The sequence below is a fragment of the Notamacropus eugenii genome, chromosome 1 (genome assembly GCF_028372415.1).
Source record: "Notamacropus eugenii isolate mMacEug1 chromosome 1, mMacEug1.pri_v2, whole genome shotgun sequence".
NCBI lineage: Eukaryota > Metazoa > Chordata > Mammalia > Diprotodontia > Macropodidae > Notamacropus > Notamacropus eugenii.
The window spans coordinates 103879890-103885541 of NC_092872.1; positions in this window are offsets into that span (position 1 = coordinate 103879890).

Consider the following 5652-nt stretch of genomic DNA (forward strand, 5'->3'; position numbering starts at 1 on the left):
GGAGGGAGGGGAAAAGGTGGGGGAGGGAGGGAGAAAAATGTAAAATATATGGAAGTGATTGTAGAAACCTGAAAATAAATAAATTAATTTTAAAAAATAGTTATTTGATGAATTCTTTCATATAGTTGTGAATGCTTTGCAATTCTTCTTTTGACATTGTTTGATCACTTATTTGTTAGGAAATGGTTATTAGTCACACATACGCACACATATAAATTATTTAGATAGCTTGGATATCAACCTTTCATCAAGGAAATTTGATACAGGGATTTTCCCCATTTTTATCTTAGGTGCATTAATTTTGTGTGTGCAGAGGTTTTCATTTCATGTAATCAAATTATCTATTTTATATTTTGTAATTGCCTTCATTTCTTGTTTGGTTAAGAATATATCTCCTGCCTATAGCTACAAAAGGCATATGATCTAATTCTTTTCTAGTTTTATATAGTTTTGATATTTAATATTAAGGTTATATATTCATTTAGAGTATATTATAAAATACAGTGCGAGATGTTTGTCTAAGCTTAATTTTTACCCAACTTCTTTCTAGTTTTCCTGGTTGCTTTTATCAAATAGAAAGTATTTAAATTAATTTATGTTTTCTACTTTGTCAAACACTGAGTTATTAAGATCCATTATTTCTGATTCTCCCTTGTCTAGTCCATTCCATGGATCTAACTTTCTATTTTTTAAAATCAGTACAGAATAGTTCTGATGACTGCTGCTTTATGATGTAGTCTAAGGTCTAGAAGTTTTGTTTCCCTTTTATTCTTTTCATCATATCTGTTGATATTCTAGATCTTTTGTTTTTTCAAATGAATTTTGCTAGGTAAGTTGCTTGGTATAGCATTAAAAGTGTAAATCAACAAATAGTATTGTCATTTTTATTATATTAGCATGGCCTAGCAATGAGCACCAAGTATTTTTCCAGCTGTTTAAGTTATTCTTTAACTTTTAAGGAGCATTTTGTAATTGAATCTATACAAGACTTTTGTGTGTTATGGTCAGTCAATCTCAATATATTTTATGCATTTTGTAATTATTTGAAATGGTATTTCCTTGTTTATTTTTGCTTCTTTGGTTTTGTTATCATTACGTAGCAATGTTGTTGATTTCTGTGGGTTTATTTTGTTACCTGAAGCTTTGCTGAAGCTTTTGTTTCAATTAGTATTTTTGCTAATTCCCTAGGATTTCCAAGAATGCCATCATATCATCAGTAAATAGGGATAGTTTCATTTCCTCTTTACCTATCTTTCTGCCTTTAATGTCTTTCTCTTGTCTTATTGCTGTTTTTGCATTTCTAGAGCTATATCAAATAATGGTGGAGAGAGTGGGCATACTTGCTTTACTCTCATGTTTATTAGAAAAGGTTGTGGGGGAGGCAGAGCCAGGATGGCAGAGTAGAAGCATGTACCTGCTCAAGCTCTACCCCCAAAGCCCTTAAACTATCTGTAAAAAAATGACTCTAAATAAATTCTAAAGCAGCAGAAGTCACAAAATCACAGGGTGAAACTGATTTCCAGCCCAAGACAACCTGGAAGGGCAAGAAGAAAGGTCTATCACACCAAGTTCAGAATGGAGCAGAGCCAAGAGTGAGCCATGCTGGCACTGCTGAGGCTGGAATCATGTGCAGTTACTGTGGTTTCCAGATTTCTCAACCCACAAATGACAAAGACAGCTTCAAGGGTCAGTGAGAAAGCTCTTTCACCTGGGTAAGAAAGGAGAGTGGTCTGACCCCAGCCCTAGCCCCAGGGCAGTGGCAGCCACTGCTGCAGCAGGAACTGCTTCTGGAGTTCTCAGCCTACAGACCTTGGGGGAATCAAGAAGCTAATCTGGGTTTCAGTCCTGAGTGGTGAAGAGGAATGCTGGCATGGTAGAACTAGTGGTGATTGTCGAGAGAAAATCCTATTCGCAGTTCCAGGGCAGAAAAGAGTGCTTTTGGCTGCTTACAGATCAAAGTGCAGGCCAGGAGAGGAGTAAACATCTCTCCTTTGACTATGCCACATTGGAGGAACTGAAAACTTACAGGTCTCTAAAGATATCTCGGAGAACAGCTGCACAGATCCTCTGAAGTCTGGGGTAGGATACCCTGCACTTGACAAAGGACTCAAAAGTCAAGTAATTGGCTAGGGAAATGCCCCAGAAGGGGGAGAAAATAAGACTATATCAGGTTACTTTCTTGGTGAAAAGGTATTTTCTTCCATCCTTGCAGATGAGGAAGAGCAAAGCATACAATCAGAAGAAGACCAAAGCATACAACTGGAGGAAGACAGCAAGGTAAAGACTTCTACATCCAAAGCCTCCAAAAAAAATATGCAATGATCTCAGGCCATGGAAGAGCTCAAAAAGGATTTTGAAAATCAAGTAAGAGAGGTGAAGGAAAAATTAGGAAGAGAAATGAGAGTGATGCAAGAAAATCATAAAACACAAATCAACAGCTTGCTAAAAGAGACACCCAAAAAGTGCTAAAGAAAATAGCACTTTTAAAAATAGACTAACCCAAATAGCAAAAGAGATTCAAACAGCCAGTGAGGAGAAGAATGCCTTGAAAAGCAGAACTGGCCAAATGGAAAAGGAGGTTCAAAAGCTCACTGAAGAAAACAGTTCTTTAAAAATTAGAGTGGAGTAGATGATGACTTTATGAGAAACCAAGAAGTTATAAAACAAAACCAAAAGAAAGAAAAAATAGAAGACAATGTGAAACATCTCATTGGAAAAATAACTGACCTGGAAAATAGATCCAGGAGAGATAAATTAAAAATTATTGATCTACCTGTAATCTGTGATTAAAAAAAGAACCTAGACCTCATCTTCCAAGAAATTATCAAGGAAAATTGCCCCGATATTCTAGAACCAGAGGGTAAAACAGAAATGGAAAGAATTCATTGATCACCTCCTAAAAGAAACCCCAAAAGGAAAACTCCTAGGAATATCATAGCCAAATTCCAGAGTTCCCAGGCCAAAGAATATTACAAGCAGCCAGTAAGAAACAATTCAAGTATTGTAGAAATACAATCAAGATAATACAGAATTTAGCAGCTTCTACACTAAGGGATAAGAGGACTTGGAATATGATATTCCAGAGGCCAAAGGAGCTAGGATTAAAAGCAAGAATCACCTCCCCAGAAAAACTAAGTATAATACTAAGTATAACAATATACTAAATATAAAACTAAGTATAAGTATAAATGGAATTTCAGTGAAATAGAGGACTTTCAAGCATTCTTGTTGAAAAGACCAGAGCTGAATAGAAAATTTGACTTTCAAATACATGAATTAAGAAAAACATGAAAAGGTAAACAGGAAAGAGAAGCCATAAGGGAATTATTAAAGTTGAACTGTTTACATTCCTACATGGAAAGATGATATTTGTAACTCATGAGACTTTTTTCAGTATTAGGATAGAGTGAATATATGTGTGTGTGTGTGTGTGTGTGTGTGTGTGTGTGTGTGTGTATGTAGGCATATATATGTATGTGTGTATATATGTATATATATATGTAAGTGGATATGGGTATGTATGTATATGTATCTGGGTGCATGTGTGTATAGACAGACAGACAGACAGACAGACAGATAGATAGATAGATAGATAGATAGATAGATAGATAGATAGATAGATAGATAGATAGATAGATAGATATAGACAGAGGGCACAGGGTGAAGTGAATATGAAAGGAGAATACCTAAAACATAAAATTTACTGTTGAGTAAGAGAAAGTAAGTAAAGAGTAAAAGAAAGTAAGGGAAAGGGAGAGGTAGAATGTAGCAAATCATCTCTCATAAAAGAAGCAAGAAAGAGCTTTTACCATGGAGGGGAAGAGGGTGGAGATGAAAGGGAATAAATGAGCCTTACTCTCATAGAATTTAGCTTAAGGAAGGAAAAACACACACTCAGTTGGATATGAAAATCTATTTTACCCTGCAGGAAGGAGGTGGGTAAAGGGAGAAGAAAGGGAAGATAATAGAAAGGACAGCAAATTGGGGAAAGGATAATCAGAAGCAAACACTGTTGTGCAAGGACAAGTCAAGGAAGAGAATGGGATTAATGGAGGGCAGTATAGGACAGAAGAAAATGTGGTTAGTTTTTCACAACAGAACTATTATGGAAGTGTTTTGCGTGGCTACACATGTATGACTTATGTTGAATTGCTTGCTTTTTCAATGGGTGAGGAGGGAGGGAGAGAATATGGAACTCAAAGCTTTAATTGTTGCTGTGTTTGTCCTTCATTCTCGAAGAGGACCATGATATCAAGATGATGACATGACTTGCAGTTAACTTTGATTTGAGTGAGGGAGGGCGGTGCAAGTTCACTAACCTCAGTTTCTTCTCCCGAGCCATCTGGATCCAGTGGCCTGATATTCATCAGGACAACTGGAGATTGCCTAGGATACAATGAATGAATATTAAAAATTGCTTTTGCAAGCAACTGCAAAATAAGATGTACAGGCAATGGAGGTGGGGTTGGAAGAAGGGGGGTAATAGAAGGGAGGTCAGACTGCGGGAAACAGTGTATGGGGTGCATGCTGTACTGGGTGAGGGGTAGGAAGAGATAGGGAGAAAATTTTGAATTCAAATTCTTGTGAAAGTGAATGTTGAAAACTGGAAAATAAATATATATACATATATTTTAAAAGGTTCTAGTGTGTCTTTTAAGGTCCATTTATGCTTATACTTTGCAGAGTTTCTAGAATAAGAGAATGCTGTACTTTGCCAAAGACTTTTTCTGCATCTGTTGAGATGATCATGTGCTTTTTGGATGTTTGCTTTTACATTAGTTACATTGATTTCCATAATGTTGAACTACCCTTGCATCATTGGTATAAATTCCACTTAGTCATAATCATTGATTTCTTAGATAAGTCACTGTAGTCTGACAGGATTTTGTTTAAATTTTTTGTGTCAACATTCCTTAATGATACTAGCCTATAATTTTCCTGGTTTGAGTGTTAAGACTGTATTTATCTCATAAAAAAGATTCTATTAGGATACTTTCTTTCTCAGTTTTTGAGAATAATTTGTGAAGTATGGATACTAATTGTTCCTTAAAGTCTGATTGAAATAAATTGTCCTGTGAATACATCAGGACCAGGAGTTTTTGTTTTATTTTTGTAGATTCTTTATAGCTAGATTCATTTCATTTCTGAGATTGGGCCATTTAAAATCTCTGGTCTTTCATAGTTTGGGTATTTTATATCTTTGAAGGTATTCCTCTATTTCTTTTTCCTTCTCAGTTTTGTTAGCAAAAACTGCACATAATATGTTCTGATTATCCTTTTTATGTTTTCTGGTTTTATTGTGATTTCAAATTGCTCATTTTGCTATTTTATTGATTTGATTTTCTGTCCTCTTCTTTTTAATTAAATTAGCTAAAGTTTTATAAATTTTATTAGTCTTTTCAAAGAATGAGTTTTTAATTTATCATTTCTATGGGTTTTTGTTTCCAATTTATTTCTTTTCTAATTTTAACATCTTCTCTTTTGTGCTTATTCTAGCTTTATTTGTTGTCTTTCTAATTCTTGAAATGTATTTTATTAATTTATTTAATTAATTGTTAATTTTATAATTTATTATTAAGTGCAGTTTATTAATCATGTCTTTCAAAAAAAGTGTTCATGTACATTTTGGGGGGTATGATTTTTCCCCTGAGG